The sequence below is a fragment of the Thermobia domestica genome, chromosome 13 (genome assembly GCF_964235325.1).
Source record: "Thermobia domestica chromosome 13, izTheDome1.hap1.1, whole genome shotgun sequence".
NCBI lineage: Eukaryota > Metazoa > Arthropoda > Insecta > Zygentoma > Lepismatidae > Thermobia > Thermobia domestica.
In genome coordinates, this window is record NC_137466.1 from 16,329,095 (window position 1) to 16,355,007 (window position 25,913).

Here is a 25,913-nt window from a genome sequence, read left to right on the forward strand (position 1 = left end):
GGATTTTTTTCGATAAAACGGGAAAATCCAGGGAAATTCTAGGGCTAACTGATTGACCAACACATGTGGTTAAATTTTATTTTGTTCTTCAGAAATAAACGAATATAATAGCAACAGTATTATGTGTCTGTTCAAAGTAGCATAATGTGGAGTCATTGATGGCTGGGTGTATTCCTGTAAAAAAAATGAAGGAAAAAGTAAAAAAAAAAATAGAAACAAAAAACAAATGTGGTTGACACTTACTTTAATGTAGCTAAATTAATCTTATAATTTCTGACAGGAATTGGACACTCAACGATCTAGAAAAAAATTGATAAGAAAAGGGACAATTTAGTGTGAGTAGGGAAATTTTCTTAAGGAAACCTACAAACACTGTCGTCAACGTCAGTGTAAGCGGGTTGGCAGACAAAGGATAGTGCGCAAGGCCAAACGTCACTTGATACCTGTAAGAGAATTGGCCGACGTAAAAGTAGCAGTCAAGGTCAAATGAATTAAGCTGCCGTAAAAAATAATTGTGTATTCTTACAAATTAATTTCAAAAAAATCTATTAAAACATCAATCAAGTAAAATGAGAATTAATTTATTAAAAGAATTGAAAAAACACTGACAACAAAATGCAGTCGTGTTAAAAAAAAAAAAATAAGTATGTCATTCTGCAAGTAGTGGTAGGCCTGTACACGTGCAGCGTAGCCCTCTCCAATATCCAATCACAATTATTCATCTTCGCCATACCTGGGTGTTAAAAAAAACTCACAGTACACGAACATTACAAGTTATTTCACGCAAACTTAAAGTAGCTTAAATGAAACTAGTTACTAAGTCAACTAATAACTAATATAGAAACTCTTAGGAATATCAGTTCAATACTTTGACTTCCCATTGTTGATTGTTTAGTTTCTATAAATTATGTTCACTGAAAATAAGGAATGATGGGCATGAAATCTTTTCTGTGCTAGTTCTAATTGCAGATTTTAAAATAATTAATTCATAAAAAGTTTGTTCCATCAGGACGGACTAATAATACAGTTGAGTCCTAGAACTCGGCATTCGATAACACCACAGTCCAGATAACTCGACCAGACCGTGGAAGGGCGATAGAAACCGCGCACAGACCCGTTCAATGTCATTGACCGCGTGCATGTGTCTCTTCCTCCCGCATTCTTCTTTCTCCCATCACACTGCCACTCCTCCGCCTCGTGTCTGGCTCTATGGCTTCGAGGAGTTTATTCTTTGTTATATTCTCAAGCAAGCAATGCATACAAGTAAAAGCTCACAGATGAGAAGAACCCTAGCAGAAGTAGTGTGACGTAGATATGGGCTCGCCCACTTTTCGCACGGGGGCTTCAAATGACACAACGGAATAGCATACAGATAATTATCCGAAGTAGCAGACGACATCTAACAACTAACATGTAAGTATAGACCATATCTCAAAAACCGAAAATGGACTTGACCGTGTCGTTGACCTTTCCCCGCTGTCCGGTTTTAGGGTTCTTCTCATCATCTGTGAGCTATACAGTACTGTATTTTCTGAGGAAACACTCGTACTTATTCTTTTTTTAACCCCATTCCCGATAACCTAATATTTTCACAAACTTGACCACAATTCGATCTACATTAGGCCGAGTTTCAGGGACTCTACTATAACATAAATTATAGTAGTGTAGTAAGACCAGTGGCGTATTTAAGGGGGTCTTCCGGGCTTAACCCCACCCGGAATTTTATTTACAATATTAAAGTGTATGAAATATCTTGCGCAGAATTTCCATTTCTAGGAATAAAGTTACCAAAGTTCCCCCTCCCCCAAAACAAAATCGTAAATACGGTACTGAGTAATACTATAAGTTTTTATAAAGTACTGAGTCTATGTAAGTACTGAGCCTTGTTGCTGCTCCTTAGGGCTATCGCACACTACGCCACTTCGTGTTTCGATGACGCGCCACAGACTGTGTCGTCGCGTCGCTGATATTCGACACACACCAGCGACGCCACAGACGCTAGATTTCACTTCAAGTGTCGCAGGAATGTGACACTAAATTTGGCTGATTTATTCATCACAATGCTAATAGGGTTCTAATTTTGTGTGCGTCTTTAACGGTAAAGTGCAATACATTTATAAGAAGTACATATATAGTCTGTAATTCGCAGTCCCCCTTGAGCCGCGGACTAAATCCGGGGCCTAGTCAGCATATTCCTAAAGCCATCACTGACTAAGAGGTATTACCTTCATGCCTCACGGCCTCTCCTTATAAATTTCATTATGGAGTGTCACGAGGCATCAGCGTTATGCTTAAGTGCTTATAAAACATTTCTCATATTTTCGTACAGAATACATACACAGAACATATAAAACAATTATGAAATGTTATAAAATCATATATTGGCCTGGGGGATCGCAGTTCGTGAATGTGTAAAATATATTTGGGAATATCTGGTCATTTGTCCTATTTTTCAAGTCTAATTTGAAATATTAAAGTGAAGAGATAGACAATGTAATTTTATGTTGCAATTTCTGTCCAACAGTTCATTGACTTGGTGCCGAATTTTGGAAAATGTAAGAAAGAACAAAATGGCAACATTCAGTGTGCGTATCGATATGTTTCTTCTCTTTCGATGGCATATCTATGAATCCACTATGGAATGCACAATACACTTTTTTATCTTTCATGCTTTCACTTTTTCAATTCTGTTTCTATAGGAATCACTTCTGGAGTTCCATATCCTAGGTTGTGCCTGAATTTCTGCAATGAAAGCGTCTGTGTCGAAAGCTTCTATTGAGCTCATCTTTCAGAATGAGTACCTGGTTGATGAAAACACAAATTGTGCCGCTTCTACGACACACGAAGTTGCGTAGTGGGCGAAGGTCGTTAGGCATTGACTGGAACAGTCTGTCTCAAAATTAATTTCAACTAACCAGTAAATGTTTCATCATTTTTTAATTCTAAAATTTCAGAATCCATTCTATAGGCAGTAGCGAATGTAGAAGATAAAAACTGTGGGGGGAGGGGGGCAGGAGCCAGTATGATAGGTATATCGTGAATTTACTATAAATTTTGAAAATACATAAATAATAGCTTAAATTATTTTTGTCACTCAAAGACCTGGGGACCCTAGGTCCAGTGCCGTGCAGTGGAAAATCAGCGCACGGGGCGAAGTATACGACGGAGCCAGCATACATATATTCAAAATCATTTTTCCTTTCTTCTGCCCATTTTTCTCTCGATTTTTCGTACCCCTTACTTCGGCGCCCGGGGCCTACATCCCTCTCGCCGCTCCCCTCACGGCACGGCCCTGTCTAGATCCCCTGCCCCGGCCCAGATCCACCACTCCCGATAAAACAGGCGAGTATCAGAGATGGCGTTACTAATTTAATATCAACAGAGAGACTATGAATGAAGATAAAAGGCAGAATATTTCCGTGTTTCTTAAATTGAATAACAAATTATGCCGTACTGCAAAGTTACTACTGATATCTTCATTTTTCAGATATCCAGAAAATTGTAAGAGATGATTACAAAAAACTTTATAGAAAGAAAATCATTCTTTCAGTATGCTGGACTTCCTGGACTTCTGGAAAGAAATCTATTATGCCATAGTGTAGTAATAATGAAATATGAACAAAATCGTTTGATGAAAAATACAAGAAGCCATAACTCATCCAATCACTATATAAGATTGCTAACAAAATATTATATTGTTGGCTATGCTATATTATATAGTTACACAACTTATTATGAAAGGAAGGGATATATTTCCCTCCCTTTGACAATATTTGTATCAAATGTGTTATAAAACACAGTGACACTGTTCACAACCACTTCACACACTTTCAGCACAAACAATTAGTCAATAAATTCTTTTTTCTATTTCAATTATTCACTTCCACATATCTGTAACAGCAATCCTGAAACAAAGGAATTAAAATAACATGTATCAATGTTTTCAATATAAATTTAGAAACATCCATACAGGCTAACAAGAATAGTGACCTGTATTGAGTACTCTTTGGAAGTGTAATACCTATCTAAATAACTCGAAAGATGGATAATTGTGTAAATTCAAATGAATACATCAAGAAACAAATGGAATTGAATATAAATTCCTTTGATGCTGAGGTAAATAGGTACAGACAAATGGTTATCTATCTGAACCCAGATATTCACATGGTAAATATCTTGCAATGTTTGGTTTATGTTGAATTTTGAATCGGATCTCATTGAGTGCCCAAAATGAAACTTTGTGGTGTTTTAGTACACATCTGAGACTACAATCTGGACAATTTTGAACAAATCCACAGGGACATTTCTGTGCAAAATACAAAATTTAAATTTAAATTTGAATTTTTGAAGTGTTATTTTTTATTGTACAGGTATTTTTAATATGGTACGACTTATAGAGCAATCTTCAAGCTTTCGAATGGTGTTCGTTCCATGTCTCTAGTGCACATATTAACAATTTTATGACAATTTTTAATAATCACTCTAACTGGAAAAATGTCGTTTTTGGACATTTTTGAACACCCTGTATGGAGACACTTTCAGGAGGAAAGAGGTAATATTTAGGATCTTTTCATCTCCCACTGTAGTAAATCTGTGCACAGATTTTTACAAAAATCTGAGGTGGTCAAGTCAGATGACTTGTTGATTTGACATTGAATAATAATAATAATAATAATAATAATAATAATAATTATTATTATTATTATTATTATTATTATTATTATTATTATTATTATTATTATTATTATTATTATTATTATTATTATTACTATTATTATTATTATTATGTGGCTCAGTGGTAGAGTGTTTACCTCTGGTACACCTTGTCTCAAAAAGGTTGAGCGCGTTCTTTACTGGTGTTTTGAGGCAATAATTTTCTAAGTCCAGCTTCGGGTATCTTCGGGAAAAAGTAAGCCAGGTTCGAACCTCCAAGCCAGCCTTTGCAATCGGGAAAAAGTTTGCAGATTTGTTTTTCTTCTTTTAAATATAATAAGACTTGTTACCAAGTGTTTAAAAAAGCAACATTGATTGAAATACTTAATGATACAATATTTCGAAACCTTTTTTTTTTTTTTTAATGTCAGCACATGCTTGTTTGTCATTTAGCTCTCCATACGTAATGGAACATTTAAATACGTTAAAGAATCTTTCCATATGTAAAAGAATGCTCAAAGTTAAGAAATAGAACATAATTATCGCCTGAGTACTAAAATAAAAGTCAAAGTAGAACAGAAACAGCGTTTGTAATGGATATGAATGTCATAATTATCTTGATATCCGTTATACATCGCTAGAAGCATAGTTCTAGAAGTCCTTGTGCTAGCTCATTGGTAAGCTGTTGGATTTTAAATCATAAGGTTTTGACTTCGAATCCCGTTTAAGTTAATCCTTTTTTTAATTATATTTTCCGCAATGCATGAAAAATTATATAAAATAATTACATTAGAATATATAAGTTGTGTATATATAACATAATCATTGCAGAACATAGTAATTATTATGTTTAAAATATAACATCTGAGATAATTTTCACAGTAGGTCGGTATTATATATGAGGATGTAAATACAACTTAAGAAACTCGTTCAATAGCAATAAATAAATCATGTAGTGTATTTATTTGCAGCTATTTGTCATATAGAGGGTAATTCTCAACATTCATAATACAGAATGTCATTTATGTTCTTGAAAAGTTATTCGATGCATAAACAGAAGGTATAAACAGAGAATCCAAAGTCGGAACGCTCACAAAAAAATTCATGAACCCCAAAGGTCACGTGAGCAGACTGGAATTGTCCTTATAAAGCATGCCACAGCATAAAGTCTTTACATAGATTTTCAATTCAATTCCTGATATATGCTTTTGCAATGTGGAAGTGGTGATGCCTTCAGTCGCCCTCTCTCGCTCGCTCGCTCGCTCACTCTCTATTTATACAGAATATAAAAGTGGATTTATGTGTGTATTTCAACATAATTCTGATATATCTAGAGCAATTTTAACTATATTTCTTACAGTCTGGAAAAAGAGTACTGTCGGGATACATATCAAAAATGCTAGAAACGGGTCGATATTAGTATCGAATCCATAGTTTCGTGGTCGCTTAGGTGAATGGTTCTACTTTCAATTCAAGTCCAACAAAGGGGCCGCGGTGGCTCAGTGGTAGAGCGTTCACCTCTGGTGCTTGGGGTCCCGGGTTCGATCCCAGCCCCCGCCAAGTGAACTTTGTGGTGGACAAACACCGTGTGCGTGGGTTTTCTCGGGGTTCTCCCGTTTCCTCCCACTTTCTTCATTCCACCATTTCATTCATTACTCATCATCACCGTCGCCTTTAGCCTAACCGGCATAACCGTGGGACGTAAAACTCAAAGATTTCATTTCATTTTCAAGTCCAACTAAGCTCCCATTAGCACCCAGGGTGGTTACGTAGCGACATAAAGATATCGAAATCATTCGATATTAGAATCGAATCGTAAGTTTTCAGCGCCGCTAACAGTGCAGCATTTCCCATTAGTCCACAATAGTCCACATTTCACATTAGTCCCATTGCCTAGAGGGCAACATATTTGCAGAGTGCAAAGTTTAAAACTTGAATAATATTTTATTTTTTTCCGTATGAAAAAGTTATAAATCAAGAGCAAATATACTATTTCACGAACAATCCTCTTTTACTATTCTAATATGTTTAATAATAGCGTAAGAAATCTAATAGTAATTCAGAACATGTTTCACAGTTGTTAGTTTTTGTTACATAGTTGTAGCTGTAGCATGTAGTGAGTGGAATTTAACTGTAATAAATTCACTAATTAACCATATTCGAATTAAGTTTTATTTTTAAGTTCGGGATGAAGGGGCGGAGAAATATGTAGTTATTGGGGGCACCGAGCTTTTCTACATTTTACTTTCAAGATCTCCATTTTTCTTTTGTCATTTGTTCCTAATAAAAACAGTTCAGTCACTTTTGGATTGTCATAGGATAGTAGGAGTTGGATTTTGGGATGCAGCCTGTGAGATTCTAGAGGAGCTAACTGCTTGAAAAAGTATCTTTGAATCATCTGTAACATATGAAATAAGGATATGTATCATAAAAAATTGAAAGTAACTATGTCTGCGTAATCATCACGGTCAAATTGCAAAGTCAAATAAATTGACGTTTGGTATATAATCAGGCTCCAATCCCAACTGGGAAGTTATCATACGCGTGTCACTTTCATTATAATACATATCCTTAGGGGGAGTAGAAGTCCGAATTTTTGCGAAAAATTGAGTTGAGTTGAGTTGAGTTTAGCGTCCCTTTCAGCAGCGAGGCTATATGAGAAGTGGACCTACTGATTAACGTGGAATCCGAACCACATGAGCGAAAAATTGAGTATCTCACAAGCCGTTCAACTGAGAGCTGAAATTCAGCATATAACTCTTTATTAAAAATAAAGAGAATATGTCCTGGCATTTTTTAAAATTATCTTTTATGAGCGGGGGGACGGGGGTGCATTTTCTATATATTGGAAATCGGTAGTGGGTTGATTTGTAAAAATAATCGAAAACGATTGATATTAGTTGAGAAACAAATTGAGTAATGCAAATTAAAGTTCTTTTTGAATTTTATACCCACTGCTTTCTATTTATAATTGCTGAAGCTGGTGTTTAATATATGGAGCGTTCCGAGCATAAGGCAATCAAGCCATAAAGTTAGAGAAAAATGGCCATAAAATTTGTATTCTAAACTTAGTTACATGGGCATTTTCAATTAGTACGGCATGCTTAATTATATAGAAAATTAGTTTCTCTCTCTCTCTCTCTCTCTCTCTGTTTTTTTATGTTGGTCTACTTTTCCTTGATTTGAAACTTTCAAATTTCACCCTATTTTCTACTGAAATGTGTCTGTAAGGCAACAAAGAAATAATTATATATGATAAATTTAAATTCATTTTAATTTGGAAGATGAGAAACACTTTGCCATTATATATCGTAAAGGTCAGACCCACCAGTATTGTAACAGAGAGGTGCTTGAGCCATTAACGGTAGAAATACAAACTCCGATAAGTGATAATTTCACAGTCTTGTTTTATTACAAGTGTAACCTCTTTAGCCAATGGAGAGGAGGACGTGGGCCATCGGTCAGAGTTGATGTCGATGGGTTTTGGTGGGTCGGAGTTGGTCACAATGGTTCAGAGTGGTTCATAGTTGGTGGTGGGTAAGAGTGGATCACGATGGTTGATGGATCAGAGTGGGCCAATGGGGCATTTGGGTGGTGGGTGATAGTGGGTCATGGTGGGTCGTGGATCAAATTTTCATTGACCCACACCATCTCTGGTTAAAATTGTACGAAAGATAAGAGGCACCGAAGATGCATGTCGGCTATTATGCTCAAATTTTGCTCATGGATAGTACTTCACCAGGAAGCAATAAATCTGAAACGGTTCACGGTATCACCTTCTAGAACTCGAGATGTAGGGGTTTGTCTGATTGGCTAAATTAAGACGTCAATGATTTATCCTTCAACAACCAAGCTTTTTATGATCGTTTCCGTGGGGAAGTCAGAAGAACATGTGCCTAGTAATCGTAATATTGATAGTTTGCGTCCACTCCGGATATTTGTTTTGTTTTTTGATTCACCTAAATATAAACAAATCACACATATAGGCATTTTGACATATTTTGGGAGAGTAATTTTGTGGTTCGTTGGCGTTTCATCGCGTCTCTGCTGCTGGTAGTAAAGTTTTCAAAATGGAACTTGGGCCACCACGGATCGTCGCTGCGGGGCCACCAATTTCTGGCGAGAGGTCAATAGTTGACCATCTGTAGTCCACCGACGCTTACAGCTTAGAGTAATGAACGATGTCTTTGCCTTGTAGAGTTCATGACTACCGACGTCGGCAGTCAACTAGCTTTTAGTATTCCTTTACTAACCATCTATTGTTCATGTTTGTACACGGTGTTGTCATAATAATAATAATAATAATAATAATAATAATAATAATAATAATAATAATAATAATAATAATAATAATTATTATTATTATTATTATTATTATTATTATTATTATTATTATTATTATTTGTAGTAATAGTAGTATAATTGATGATAGAATAATTATTGTCTATGTATTGTCCAGGTAGGACTACACACAGGATTTTGCTCGTTTTGGTTCGACTTGACTCTAATCCGAGTCGAGTTGGAAGATATTTTTCGCGCCGAGTCCAAGAGTAGACCTCAAAGATGTCTGTTTCGAGTCGAGTCGAGTTTCAAAGAAAAGTCGTTCGTGCCCATCCCTACTAATGAGAGCTTAATCGGAGTTAAGCGAAATTGAAAGTCTCACTATTTATCTAAGCGACCCCGAAAACTATGAATCTAATATCGATCATTTTCTACCAATCTTTTATATGTATCCCCCTCCCATTCACCATAGGTAACCCGACAGCACTCTTTTCGAAACTATAAGAAATATGGTTAAAATTACTCTAGGCCAGTGGTTCTCAATCTAATTCCTATCACGATCCCCTTTTATCACACGCTCTTGCCAGCGACCCTTTTATAATTTGTTTTATAATAAGCTTGTGTGGGATTTTTAACATACCTATTTCTATAATAGTAGAATCCATTTTTTTGTTTATAGTGAACAATGCCATGGAAAATCAGCGCCCGGGGCGAGAGTATAGTACGATGTCACCGTATATATGAGTGACGTCGACAGACTAGCTACGAAGCGCCACCATGGTTGGCACGTAGCTCAATAACATTTTCAAAATAAACCCTACCTTTCCTTAATTTTGAGCACATTTTATTACGTTTTTCCTTCTATTTTACACATGTGCACATGCACTTTCCTAACATGAGTAACACACTTCCTCCGAAATGTATGGCTCCTCTTTTCGGCGCCTGGCACTGACAGTGGATACAGTAACTGTAATATCTATATTCCCAACGACGAAGGTGCTGGTTCAAGATGGATGTTAAACTCCTTCATTGAAGAGACCATTAACGTATCCGATCTAAGCCCACAACTTCTTGACCAAATAATAGAATGATCATGCGACAAGTCTTTGCAACTGGTTTTTTGTAACGAAGACTTGGACAAGTTCTGCCTGATGAGGAGAGAAGAATATCCTGGTCTGGGGATTGCTGCTTTAAAAGTAATAATTCCATTTGCTATATCGTACTTGTGCGAATGTGTGTTTTTTATGGTAAACATTAAAACAAAGATAAGAAATCGCTTATCAGTTGAAAATGGCTTGATAATGTTCGTCATGAAGATTGAACCGGACATTGCTGAACTAGTGAAATTACACCATGCTTAGTTGTCTCATTAGGTTTCAATTTTAATTGTATTTCAATGTGCAGGTTTTGTTGCATGTGTATTTTTCCAGTATTTCTATATACAGTTCTCATTAGTTTTATATCATACCTCTTTGATTTAAATTCATTTTTAAACAACTCTACTAACTAACTAACTCTATGGCCTATGGAACCCGGAGGTTCAATGCCGCGTTCACAAAAGCTCTACACTGACTTCTATCCTTAGCCAATTGGATCCAGTTTCTACTTTGTATTCGTATCTCAGCGAAATCCATCTTAATATTGTCCTCCCATCTGCGCCTAGGTCTTCCTAATTGTCGTTTTCCGATTGGTCTTCCAGTCAAGACTTTGAAAGCGTTTCTACTTTCTTCCATTCTAGCTACATGACCTGCCCACCTAAGCCTTCTAGACTTGACGACCCTAACAATGTTGGGTAAACCGTATAAATTATGTAGTTCTTCGTTATGAAGTTTCCGCCATTCCCCATTCCCGTTCCTCTTGGGTCCGAATATTCGTCTAAGGATCTTGTTCTCAAATACTTTCAGTCTATGTTCTTCCCTCAAAGTAAGCGACCATGTTTCGCAACCATACAGAACAACAGGCATGATTAACGTTTTGTATATTTTAAGCTTCAAATTTCTCGACAGAATTCGCGACGACAAGAGACTTTGAACCGAATAGTAACACGAATTCTACACCCTTTGAAAATGTTCAGTAGACTTATTTTTTATTGTTCTTTACAGTGTGTATAAAAAACAAAAGTATGCCTATCAGAACAAAATTAAAAATAATATTTAAAAATAATTTCTGGTATTAGATTCTAACTATATTTATCTCTTCCGCCTATCTTCGCGATCCCCTAGGGGCCGCGACTCCCAGGTTGAGAAACCCTGCCCTAGGCATACATGAGTTATGTTGGAAGATACATACATACACTTTTATGTGTATAAATGCAGATAAGAGAGAGTTGAGAGAGAGCGATTAAGGAATTACCGCTCTCAATCTCTTCACTTCACTTTTGCGATTCGCGAATTTCTTACGTGACAGTTTGGGGCTAGCTAGTTTTTTTGTCTTGGACCACGATCCGATTTTCGATATGCTCTACCTAAATGCTGTAATGCGAATATTGAGAAGTTATCTGCGTTGAAAGTAGCTGCAAATAAATACATTACATAACTTATTTATTGCTATTACACGATTTTTTAAATTTGTATTCAATATTCACACATAACACACCGACGTTCTGTCAATACCTCAGATGTTATATTTTAAAGATAAGAATTACTTATGTCGTGAAATGATATGAATATATATATTCAACTGATATATACAACTGATGATATGAATATATATATTCAACTGATATATACAACTGATGAATTGTAATGTAACTATTTTACATAATTTTCATGCATTGAGGAAAGTAGAATATCATAAAAGAATTTCACCTAAACGGGTATCGAACTCACGATTTAAACGCTCGGTGGTGTACCACTGAGCTAACATGACCGCTTTTCGGAAGCTGCTTCTGAAATATAACTGAGCTCATACGTAAATGCTCTTTTCCGTATGGAAATCACAATGACGAAACGAGAGTGTGAATACATAGTCTCGAAATATTGTATCATTAAGTATTTCAATGTTACTTTTTTCTACACTTAATACCATTTCAACATGTCTTATTATATTTAACAGAAGGAAAAACATATCTGTACATCGTTTCCCGATTACTAAGGTTGGCTTTGGAGGTTCGAACCAGCAGCTTTAGTTTACTGTTTTCCGAAGATACTCGAAGTTGGACTTCGAAAGAGTTTGTCTCAAAACAGCTATCATCATATCGCTCAATCTGTTTGGTATATGGTATATGTTTTTATACGTGTAAAGTCAGTATAACAATTCATTCTTTAAACAGCTTTTTGTATGTATTAATATTCCTTTATAAAAACTGTTTTTGATATTATTATTACGGCACACCATTTTCAGATTTCTTTCGCGAGTCGTTGACCAAGTCGTTCCCCACCAGCGTTGCCAGACTCACAGCTCGGAATTATTCCAAAACCTGATCGAACTTATGCTAGATTCGGTCAAATTATGCTAGATCCTCATAATTACTAATTCAGGAGTTTAAAAAAACGAAGTTGAGATACGATAACGTAACTTAAAATACACAGAGAGCAAGAATGCAATACTTCACGCACCAAAATTTTAACTCAGCTAAATTAATGCAGTCGTTGCCAGACTCAATGGCGTATATATCGTATAAATGAATGCAAAGTTTTTGTTTACATATTTTGAAAGAAAATTACTTCGCAGCATAAGGGGAGTTGGGAATCGTCTGCTGGGGGGGCGGCAGATTTTTGGTCGGTCTCGGAGCTGTCATTTCAGGAATAAATATGATCATGAAGTCAGAAATAAAGATGGTGAAGTTGTCAAAAAGTTGGGGGGAGAATGGCCCCCATAGCTCCGCCCATGCCTCGGAGTTAAAGGATTAGAAAACCCTAGGTGGAGCCACAAAAAATCCCAAAGACGTTTCGAACTTACTTCGGAAAATAAGACTGCCTGTATGGTTTACCGACTGTATGAATCAATGGAAGAGGATACATTTCTGCCGTTCTTTTTCTTCCCACGACCAACTTCTTTCTCATCTCCAGGTTTTACGGCTTTCTGATAAACTTGCTGAAATTGTGCTAGATTTGGGCAGGATGCTAAAAGCAAGATGCTAGATGCTAGAGACATGCAAATTATGCTAGATCTAGCATCATTATGCTAGATCTGGCAACGCTGTTCCCCACAATAGGCGTGTCGTGCAAGTAACCAATCACACGTCAGGTACTAGCTTTTACCTACCTATTGCTTCCTTCTCACAGCTCAGAACATTGGTAAATATGGATAGACGTACAGCAGTAATTACTTTATGGGAGTTGGAAGGTTATACTGCAACTGCAGCTAGCAGGCGAGTAGGTGTCCCGGCCTCTACAGGAAGACGATGGATTCGGAAATATGGTGCTACAGGTCAGACTGATAATTTACGATCTCCTGGTCGTCCGCATGTGTCAACCGAAGCCCAAGATGCGAGATTAGTAAACGAAGCCCGGTTAGACCCACCAAGGACGTCTAGACAGCTAAGGGAAGTTTCTCTCTTTCCTGGTAGAAAGCATACAGCTCTGCGAAGGCTTCGTCATGTTGGGTTACGTGGCCGTGTTGCTGCCGTGAAGGAAAAACTCTCAGACGACCACAAAATTTACCGTCTCGCGTTTGCACAGGCGAATGTGGGTCTCAATTGGGAAAACGTAGTTTTCTCAGATGAATCCATATTCACAACATCAAAGGAGGGACGCCGTTTTGTGTATCGTCCGAGAGGCACCCGATATGACCATGGATATGTGGCTGCTTGCAATCGCAGTGGCCATGTATCTATTTTATGTTGGGGTTGGATTTCCAGTCGCGGAGCAGGACAGCTTCATAGAATTGAAGGACATCTGGACAATGCTCAGTACTTAGACATTATCAGTAATATCATGGTGCTATCTGTACGAGTATTTCAGCCTGATGGTGTAATTCAGTTCCAGCAATACCAGTCGCCAATACATACTTCCCGTGTGATTCAGGAATGGTTCGCAGGGCACCCTGAGATTGATTTAATCGACTGGCCGCTCGTGGAGCAGACCTCAATCTCATGGAAAATATGTGGGCAGAAGTGAAGCGTACTCTAAGGGAAAGTTGGCCTGAGGCAGATCCACCAAGAACTCAGGATGACCTGTGGCATCTTGTTTCCGAAGCATGGCTGGAGGTAGGGGAAGGAGATAGATTTGTCACCCATGTAATAGATTCCATGCCCAGAAGAATGGAGCGTGTAATAAATTCAGAAAGATCTTGGACACAATATTAATGTCCCCGCCTTAACTCCCGAAAACAGCCCTTTTCAGGGCTACATAAACGCTTCTGAAAATATTTCTAGAAGTAAACCACTCCTTGTATCCGATTTCTGTGCAATCCTACTAACAAAAGAATGATAATTAGCTGTAGGCTTTGAACTCAAGACCTCTTTATTGGCAAGTCCCTACTCTACCAGTGAGCTAACATGAACACGCAAACCCAACCTGAAGAAACACGACTTTCAATTTCTGGTATTCGATGACAATGATGCTCATATACTTGGCAAATGTTGTATTCAACTTGGGATATTCCGCAACACACACACACACACATAAACAAAGCGAAAGAGAGAGAGAGAGAGAGAGAGAGATGAATATAGAAAAGCATATTCAACGTATTCGAATGAGACTCTAAGTAACGACATTCCGTTCTAAAGAGAGTTTATGTTTCTTCCCGTGACGTTAAGGGGATCGGGAAAAGTTATGTGTCTTGAAGCAGGATACGACTTTGGATACTCTGTTTATACACTTTCTATATCCGTAGGAATATATTGTATTTCACGAATGTAAATGACATGCTGTAATGAGAATAATGAGAAGTTACATCTGTATGACAAATAGATGCAAATAAATACACTACATAACTTATTTATTGCTATTGAACGAGTTTCTTAAGTTGTATTTACATCCTCATATATAATACCGACCTACTGTGAAAATTATCTCAGATGTTATATTTTAAACATAATAATTACTATGTTCTGCAATGATTATGTTATATATACACAACTTATGTATTCTAATGTAATTATTTTATATAATTTTTCATGCATTGCGGAAAATATAATTTTAAAAAAAGACTAACCTAGACGGGATTCGAACTCTCAACCTTAAGATTTGAAATCCGACAGCTTACCAATGAGCTAACACAAGGACTTCTAAAACTATGCTTCTAGCGATGTATAACGGGTCTGGAAGAAACACTGTTCACAAATTATTCTTTAATTGCACAAAAATCGACAGTTCCTAAAATGTCTTTTCTTCTGTCTAATGGTAAGGAATATCTTGATTTGATTTTTTTGAGTTTAACATCCCGTTCAGCAGTGAGGCTATATGAGACGTGGACCTACTAATTAACGTGGAATACAAACCACATGAGCTCCCGCTAGGAATCGAACCCGGGTCTCCCACGTCAAAGGCGCGGCATTGTTTTGCAGTGTAATATATGAATTTAGGAGTATACATACTGTATACAATTTTGTATATACAAATAAATTTAGTGAATTTAACATAATTCTAGATTTTAGGATTATTTTGCATAACTGGAGTGTGGAGTGATTCTAACAAGTAACACTTCACATCGTTGCTGCCGGTCTGACGCTAAACTATACATTTTCGGAAAGCACTAGTCCTAAATAGGATAACTACACAGTGCGACGGTCAGACGTTGCCGCGTTCAGGACTTATGGAGCGTCAAACATTAACATGGGGTTTATGAGAGTAACCATAGCAGTCGTATTATTTCATGCTAATTCGTCTTGCATTTGAACTCTGTGCTAACATGTGTGTTGTAGCAGTCGTATTATTTCATGCTAATTCGTCTTGCATTTGTACTCTGTGCTAACATTTGTGTTGTTTTTGTGTTTTTTAGGTATGCGTTGTAAGATGGATCCGAAAGTGGTCGTTTGGGCTCTGGTGGCCGAGATCGGGACAAATGAGCGCAATCCAAATTTGGAAGAGCAAAGGATGGTGGCACACATCAAGTCTCTTTTGACCAGCGGGATGGAAGTCGTTGAAGAGATTCGTACGCTCGGCTTCGGTGACAGTGATGGTGACCAGGGGGACGGAGACATGGATTTTGGAGACGAGGAAGACCAAGAGCAGGAGGATGCAGAGATGCCTTCGTCATCGCAGCAGTCTCATACGTCTTCCGCATCTGGCTCATCAGCGTCAGAATACCTGCCCTCTCCTGTGAAGAAGCCGAAGTTCCAGGATCAGCCTCCAGAAGACTCCAAAATGACACCAGAGCAGTGGCGCGAGTACAAGGCAAAAGCCTATGCCTACTGGACGGTAAATCCAAAAACAGGTAGGCCTTGGAACACAAAGACCGGTCGTGCTACCCACTCGACTCTGCAGAATCAGTTCAGGTATATTCGGAACATTGGCGTGCTACGTCACTTTGGGGCAACACAAGGCAAAGATGACAAGAAGACGCTGATGGCAGAGATCAATGAGGCAGTTCGGGGCATGTTCGCGGAGAAACAGCACACTGCTATCATTCACGATCGAACGTTGCGAATTTGGGCTAGGCAAACAGCTAATGAACTGGACCCTAACAAGAGTCTCAAGTTCAAGGCATTACCGTCGTGGGTGTACAGATTCAAGAAGCGCAACAACATCGTGGACCGTGCAATCACCCACAGGGTCGGCAGGACCTGGCAACTGAAAGAGTTGGACTTGCAGCAGCAGGCTGATGCTTTCGTATTAGCGACTCGCGAGCTCATTGCAAGCGAAAGCATCCCACCAACGCAGGTTGCCAATGCAGATCAGAGTAGCTTCAAGAAGTTGTTGCAGAGTACTCGCACTCTCCGTACCAAAGGAACAACAGTCGTGCGAGCGGTTGTGGGATCCATGAGCGCAACAACCCACAGCTACATGATCATGCCCGTGATCACCATGGCCGGAGAGATTCTGCGGCCGATGTATGTACTGGTGTCGGAACCAAGTGGAAAGTTTCCGGGAAACAAGCCTGCAGATCCACCGAACATCAAATCATTTGCTGGCAAAACGTCCAACATGAACAGGGACGACCTTAAGGACTTCTACGAGCAAGTGTTCTGGCCAAGCATGCCTGATGATCGGAAGAAGATCGTTTTGCTATTGGACTCGTGGACTCTGAACAAGGACGACAATCTATCGAACGCACTGAAGCCTGCCGACGTTGCGTTGCACAAGAGACTGATTCCTGGTGGTTGCACTGGAAAGATTCAGCCTTTAGATGTGCATTTCTTCCGTCAGTACAAGTCCTTTGTACGCTTTGTGACCGACACACTGGCCATGGACAGTGTCATGGATATCTGGCATCGCGATCGATTCCTGGCACTACAGTCGTTTTCACTCTACCAGTTCAGCGCACCCCGATTCAAGAACCTGATCCGGTACGCTTTCCACAAGGCTGGCTATCTGGACGAGGAGCCGGGAATGTGGATCTCTCCGCACGAGTACTGCTTTGACTCCCTCGACGAAGGTGACGTGTGCTTCACGTGCGGCGAACTACCGTTCGTCAAGTGTGCACACTGTGAGCGCACTCTTTGCATCTCTCATGCTCTGTTCGACGATTTGCACATTGATTGTACCCTTTAACTTACGCAAACAAGTGCTCAATCAGACAACGTCGATTCAAACGTCACAAACCTTGTGTTCTTCTTCGTTTCCTGTAACTCTCATAAACCCCATGTTAATGTTTGACGCTCCATAAGTCCTGAACGCGGCAACGTCTGACCGTCGCACTGTGTAGTTATCCTATTTAGGACTAGTGCTTTCCGAAAATGTATAGTTTAGCGTCAGACCGGCAGCAACGATGTGAAGTGTTACTTGTAAGTATTGTTGGGTTTTGATGTATTCCAAGAAAGTGAAAACTGTACCTAATGGCAACGATTATTTTTCGGGAAGCTGCAAAAGTAGTTCTTTAAATGTCGCAGGATATGCTTGTAGTATTTACTGTTTTTCTAAGAGTAATAACATGTAATAACATGCATGGAATTAAAAATATAAGTTGTTCATTAATTCCCAGTTTCAATATAACTTTTGCGAAACAAGCCTCACTTTTCATTACTATTCGGTTAATATTATCATTTCTGTTTGTTTTGCGAGTTTGTTATCAAATAAGCCCCTAATCTGACCACACGAATTAATTTTCCAGACAGAATTTTAAGATGTTCATGAGCAAGGAATCAAATCTTTTCTTACACCTTCGTTGTTTAAGAGTACAAAGTGCTAGTATCTACTTGCGTTACTCTTGTCAATTTACTTAGTAAAATATGAAACAAGATATACGGTATTTTAACTGGAAAATACAGTATCCTAATAGTTATACAACCTTTCGTCAAACAAAATGTTAGAAGCAACCAAAAAACTAACATTAATATAAAAATATTGAGATCATGTCTTGCCCCCCCACTTTTGACGTCCAACCGCCGCCACTGCCCCTAAGTACGGTTTTAAATTCCTTTTGGCCATCAGGTTTCTATTCTTATACTTCTCAGCTCGTAAAAGTTTGGTTTGGTTTGATTTAGTTTAACGTCCCACAGGTATGCCTGCTAGGCTAAAGGAGACGTGGACCTACTGATTATAGTGGCCATTCAACTGTACCCCCAATGGAAGTCGAACACTGATCACGCGAATCGAAGTCAAGCGTGGTCTCCACTAGACCAAGCGTGGGTTCTCAGTTCATAAAAGTAGTCAATATTTGATGCAATGGATGTTTTGTATTCGAATAACCTTATGAATTATATTGGAGAGCAATTAGAAATGTCGCCAGACAATTTCTCAGAGGCAAATCTAGAAGGTAAAAACTGGGGGAAAGGGGTAACCAGAACTCAGACTATAATAGGTATATCATGAGTTTACTATAAACTTTCGAAAATATATAAATAATAGCTTAAATTATTTTTGTCACTCAAAAGGCTGGGAGGGCCTAAGCTCCTGGCCCCGGGTTAGATCCGCCTCTGCAATTTCTCTGTATCCACATCATCTTCGTGTCCCTTGTTTATATATATATATATATATATATATATATATATATATATATATATATATATATATATATATATATATATATATATATAAACAAGTTTTATATTACCATTAATCAAACAAAATTTTAATATGTCGACTGATCTTACTTTGAACTATTTTTAAAAATTAAATATCGAATTGATATGGAAGCCAAATTACACTACTGTCACTTTTCTTTGGATCCGCTGAACGTAAAATATGTGAACATAGCACAAGGATGAATTCAATAAAGTTATTGCATGTATTGGAGCAGGCATTTTAGAGCTCTGCATGTACAGGAACGCGCGATTATTTTGTCTCTTAATGCTTGGATACACAGCAGGAGAATAGCTAATTCGTTTTCACGAATTTTGGAAGTTCCACCGCTAGAAATTAAGAATAAAGGGGGAAATTATTATTACTTATCATATCTTTTGCCCTGTTGAACCTGACAGCACGAAATTATGTGTCCTTTATATATATATATATATAGATAGATAGATAGATAGATAGATAGATAGATAGATAGATAACACGCGTCTTAATTTACAAATTCAGTATGAAAAATGCAGAGGCAAGTTGTACGAAAGGAGGATGGTACAAAAAGCATTGTCTGCGGTAACGTTAGGTAGCATTAATATAGTGAAAAGTCCAATTATACAGTTATGAGCGAATAGTGTGTCCTCTATGATCAAGTTGTGTTGGCAATCTGAATTCTTGTTACAATACTGACGCTGTTGGTTCGGAAATCAGACTAACGAGAAAATTAAATGCATTTCAAGATCAGGACCGACTTCTGATTCCGCCATAGCCGGTCCCAAGCCCATGTTTAGAAAGAAAGAGGGATCTCTTTTAGAGGAAAAACCAAAATTACAGTTATAATCCATTCATTAGCAGAGTATTTTAGTTTTTTCTTTATTTTTATTGGTAACTAAAGTCTGCAACGAAAACGCCCTGTGGAAAATTCGAAGGGCACTACAAGAAGGATCTTCTAACGTCACTCTCATTTAACAATGACTATGCAAACTTGTAGTTGCAACAAACAGTTAAAGGTATCTTGCGGCATACAGAATTCATGATGAGGCAGTCAGCGCCAGGCCAGATGAGAAGCTGAGAGTAGAAGCAGTCGGTAGCTGGGAAATACAATTTGCAACAAGCTTCAGCCATATAACTCGAGAACATAGTTTAATAATGGAGGTTGTTCCCGCTTTCCTTAGTTGGATGCTCGGCGCGACTGTTTCCAGCACCAGAAGAATGTGAAGACTTCTGGTGACTACTTGTTGATCTGTAATAGACTAGTGACCGGCAGCGTCTGGCTACCAGATGAAAACACTGAACTGATGCTGACGATGACTAGTAAGGCTACAGGTAATATGCATCGTTTATTACTGGACTAGGGTCTGGGGGGATGTCAGTCCGCTTAGAGCCTATAGTCGTGTTTTTGTGGTATTGTGGCATTCTCTCCGACATTTGAAGCCACAGTGGCCCTGTTTATGGACAGAAGATCCTGAAAGTGTACAGTTTGCTGCTTCAACAACAAAGTTTGCCTAAATAATTGTCATGTGCATTATGTAAATCCTAATAGTGAGGCATATGGAAATCTGCCGTTTGTTGTTCGACCTTCAGTGAGCTCCACAGTTTTACCAGATATCAGAATCTATATGATGGACGATGTTCCCAGGTACCCTATTTTATTCCTCAACGCCCTTCCAGCTTACTAATGCTATTAGTAGTAGTTTCTTATACCTTTCTTCCATTTACCTTGGTAAATACCCTCTCGCAATGCTAAGAACCAGAAACTAACATGTACGATATTCTTACATGATTGTTATAAAATAAGCGCATGGCTGAGGTCTTTATTCAGAATCGGGTGCTGTGAGATTTGTGGAGCAATGCACCAAACCATCTTCCATATCTATTTTCATTTTCAGAACTGAGTTTCAGCTTGTCTGGTTCAAAGCATCTACAGCATCGTAAACAGGGAAAGCAGAATTAAAACATAAATATAAAAGATAAAGAGATATTTTTAAAAGTAGACAGGATATGCATATACTTAAATGTCTGTCTTAAATTGTCATCTTCCTATTACCTACGTCGTTTTCGGCAATGTACCCGACCCGAGAGTAACATTGACAGTCTCTTCTGTATGTAACTATTATCAGATCAAGATTGTTCATGAGTATCCTTTGACGTATGGCATCCTCAGAAAAGTATTGTCACACTCCGAGTTGAGTGACTTCATAATTTCTTTTGCATATTGATGATGACGTCACTGTAAAGTTAAGTGCCGAAAAGATATAGATGGTGATAGGCTTCCATAAAGTGGAAATCGAGGGGGCTCGGTGCAGCATATAAAATACTATCACAGAAACAGTAACGTGTCTGCTTTCAAAGTGACTTGAGTTCTTGTCAAGTTTAATGCTGTAGAAAGTAACTCAGTTCTGGGAAGGTAACATTCTAGTACGTACTTTCCAATGCACACTTCTGTCTTTCCATCAGAGCTAAAAGGTGCTACAAGCACAGATTTGCTGTTCAGTGTGGAGATGAATCGTAAGCTCCAGTGTGAAGGTCATAAAGTATGACGGTACGTAGCGCGATGGCGAATGAACTATGCATCACCGACTAAGCCGAAATCGAAACGTATTCGTGAAGTTAATACTGCTGCTGTTGTGCGAAAAGACTGTGACGGTATCAGAGATTCCACCGAATAATCCTTCTGTATACACTAGTTACATTGCCCCAACTATTATCTACCATGTCATTCACAAAATGTGGTTTATGCGGTGCAAGCCGCTAGCAGGTATAACAGAAAATCAACTGCAGACCAGCGCCACCTGGCTGGAGATCGGGAGATGTTAGTTGGCGTGAATGAGGAATGGATATATCTCACCAATTGAGGAAAAGTTGGAGCTACCATACAAAGTTGATGCAAAAAGGATAAAGTAATTTCGTACGTCAGGTCATTGAAGAATGTTATCCGGTTTCGTGACTGTGGATAATTTTGTTATTGGGGAAAATTAAAGCTACTTGACGTCGCGAATAATACGAAAATCAATCCTATGTATTACCAAGAACATGATTTAAAGGATATTTACAACAATGAAATCCTTGCACCGTTGTAAGTGGACACCAACCAAGTGGAACTGCATCAGGATAAGGTGTATTGTACAGTAGCACTGCCAAATAATCGTTGGCACTTTACAGAGAGATGGAAGCTAGAACTGGGAATAGAGCTATTCCATCCACCGCCATCTCAGCAAAGAGTTAGGAAACCAACCGACTGTACTGCTGTGCGTTTGGGCTTCTAAAATATTGTGTTTCTTTTGGTAAGGTATGCATAATTTCCGGCCTCTGAAAAGCATCTCAACAAAGGTATAGTTACAAAAAAAAAACTTGTATACCTTTAAAAAGTCTTCTCTAGTTCAAAGTGCACTGCCAGGAAAACGTCAGGACTAGTGAGCGTCGCATAGAATATACACTGTAAAAACTGTATAGTTGGAATAACCCAGAATTCTGGGTTGAAAAAGTGACAACCACGCCGTATTGTCTTAGAAATCAGAAAATATGGTTATAATAACAATACGAGAAGTCAAAACTAGTAAAAAATAAAAACCTCTGGCATGACCTGGATTCGAACTCACACCGCGCGGCTGTTAAGCGCGTGCGTTATCCACCAGACCAACCGGAATCTTAGTTTAGGCTGTGTGATAAAAAGAATTACAGCATACTTTGGAAGCAATTTTTAGTCACTTTGAATTTAAAACAAGTCAATTAAAAAAACTAAACCAAACCAAACATCACCCGGAATATTGAATCAATGCCATTAAAAGCTAGTTTAGTACAGCAGCTATTTATCAATGTTAACGTATGTTTTGAGAGAAATTTTCTTCACTCTTGGCGAAGTGCACTGCAGTTCACTCAGTACACTTCGCCAAGAGTGAAGACAATTTCTCTCAAAACATACGTTAACATTGATAAATAGCTGCTGTACTAAACTAGCATTTAATGGCATTGATTCAATATTCCGGGTGATGTTTGGTTTGGTTTAGTTTTTTTAATTGACTTGTTTTAAATTCAAAGTGACTAAACAATTGCTTCCAAAGTATGCTGTAATTCTTGTTATCACACAGCCTAAACTAAGATTCCGGTTGGTCTGGTGGATAACGCACGCGCTTAACAGCCGCGCGGTGTGAGTTCGAATCCAGGTCATGCCAGAGGTATTTATTTTTTACTAGTTTTGACTTCTCGTATTGTTATTATAACCATATTTTCTGATTTCTAAGACAATACGGCGTGGTTGTCACTTTTTCAACCCAGAATTCTGGGTTATTCCAACTATACAGTTTTTACAGTGTAACCAGCGGTGAATGTGTGGAGCTTCTTAAACAATTAAAAGTCGTATATGGAAGCCTATCAACCTCTGTTTATCTCTTAAATATATATTCATACATACATACATACATACACACACGCACACACACACGCATATATATATGGTAACTGTATAGGTATTTAAGATACATAGGAATAATTTTTATATTTATTTAGACAAATCTTACAATAAGCAGTTTAAATTCGTTTAAATTCTTGTATGGGGAATGTGTATCAAATGAAGAAAATAAACTTTTCATTCTAAATACGAATCTTAATGTAGTTCATTATTTTCTTCATTTCTATGTGTAATACGATCAGGAGTGCCCATTTCTTGCACGACAAAGATAGTTTTGAACACAAATTTACAAATTAAAATATTGAGATTGTCCACTTTTCTCCTTTAGAAATTTTATTATTATTATTATTATTATTATTATTATTATTATTATTATTATTATTATTATTATTATTATTATTATTATTATTATTATTATTATTATTATTATTATTATTGGATGGATGAGCACAGGGAAGACTTTTTGCTCTCTTATTGAAGATTAAAAGATATGATAAAATGTGGAACCTTGAAATGCGTTATATCCTTTTTTTCTGTGTTTGTGAGAATTTCATCTTCCTAAGTTGAAGCACTCTTTGAGGCATAATTTTTGTCATATAGTTTGAACCTTCAACTGCGTTAGGATACACAATGTACTCAAAATGAACTAATAAAAACCCGGCTCAATCCTCGTTCTGTTCAAAAATAAATTTCAAAAGGTTAATATGTTTTGTTGTGAAAAGGCGACATGCAACCAGTGGTCCCGATTTCTGTTTGAGTTTTGGAGGGGAACTTCACGCATATGTGTGTTGTTAGATATCCAAAGATCAAAGCAAAGATAAATAGATTTTGGAAGGCTCAAGCAAACTTGATGGGAAGGTCTCCACGGGATCTCCAGCATCGGCACGGATGAATGGAACATCGATTTCAATTATTATGTATGTGTTCTACGTTTTCTACTTTTCTTAAGTTATTTGACGTGGAGAGTAGTACTAACACCTCTAGAAAATCCCAATTAGATAGAAAAAATTCTGTATTCAGAAAAGGTCCTGTGCTTAGCTCTTGTGCGAGGAGTTGTTGTTAGTTCGAATCTCACCATCTGAATTTGTTACGGGCATTGCCTGTGGTTTTTATCAGAGTTCTCCTATTTATTAATCATATGACTTGTTTCGCCTAAATGTCGTAACAGTAGGACAATGCTAAATAATTTTACTTATTAAGAGTATGAAAGTTTGAAGATTTTTGAAAAGTTCAATTTTAATGATAATCTTGCTTCGTACACTCGAGTACAAAAGTTGTGTTGGTGGATTGCATATTCTCCAGTTAAGCTTGTAATTAATGGTCGATTTTCAAGAAATAAACATTAAAATCTTGCTTTGCTCGTCTTTTGGTGCTGATATATACATATTGCCTATTAGCTTCTTCTTCTTCTTTTTTTGGTAAAATTGAGTAAAATATGGAAAACTTTGATATCTTGGTTTAATCAAGTATACGTTATTAGTACTATTATAAATCAAAGTTTTATTGAATTTCTTGTATATTTGTTGAATATTATTAGAACATTAATCATAATAAATTGTTACCTTTCGAATTTGCTATTTTTTCAACTGTATTGAACATTTCAGCCTTGAAATAACACCTTGATAATTGTTGAAATGAAAAGGAATTTTTTAAGTTTACGTCCCATGGTTATGCCGGCTAGGCTAAAGGAGACAGTGATGATGAGCAATGAATGAAATAGTGGAATGAAGAAAGTGGGAGAAAACGGGAGAACCCCGAGGAAACCCACGCACACGGTCTTTGGGTTTCCTCGGGGTTCTCCCGTTTCCTCCCACTTTCTTGATAATTGTTGTCTCATTTTAATGCATTAATGGAATATGGGGTATAATTGTATATAGCTTGAATATATTCCGTGGCTGCCTCTTTTGTGCAGTCGTTGTGGTTCGCCCTTTGTTTTATTTATTTATTTATTTATTTATTTAACCTTCAAAACTTCGGGGCCGAATCGCTCTGATATGCATTGGAGTGCTACACTACGTACAATACCTATTAGAAATAACTTCTAATGTTACACACTGTGAGTAAGAGAGAAAATCTTACCTTGTCAATGCATTTCAGTGTTGTCAATTCTAGCATAATATTGTAGTAACATTCTGCGTCCATTTTTCTGAATTTCATAAGAATAGCCATTATTTGCAGCAGTATGTCATTCAGGATTATTAGGCATACATATTTATTTAGTTATTGAAATGTAAGTACAGGTGAGGTAAGCAGATAGCGATGTATCTCAAAACTCCTATAGGTACAACAATGCCCATGCAGCCAATAAGGAACACTCCTACAGACCAAGACAAATGCAGGGCACAAAGCTGGAACTATTGCAAACCACCATTACAGATGAAAATAACGCATGATTTCATAGTTTACGCTGAAGAACAAACCCAGAGAAGTATATTACATTCGGCGGGTATCTATCTAGTACAGACATCTTCGTTATGAATCTATAATTGATGAACAACTAACCTACAATTCGTTTTTAT

The 25,913-nt window shown here is 37.7% G+C and overlaps 1 long non-coding RNA gene across 1 annotated transcript; it reads right to left on the minus strand.

The window, feature by feature from the left end:
* Positions 1 to 565: 565 nt before the first annotated feature.
* Positions 566 to 25,913, minus strand: LOC145669134 (uncharacterized). The gene is made up of 2 exons (XR_014128141.1): positions 25,474 to 25,913; positions 566 to 733 (listed from the first exon to the last, which is right to left on the minus strand). It is a non-coding gene; the product is annotated as an uncharacterized LOC145669134 (long non-coding RNA).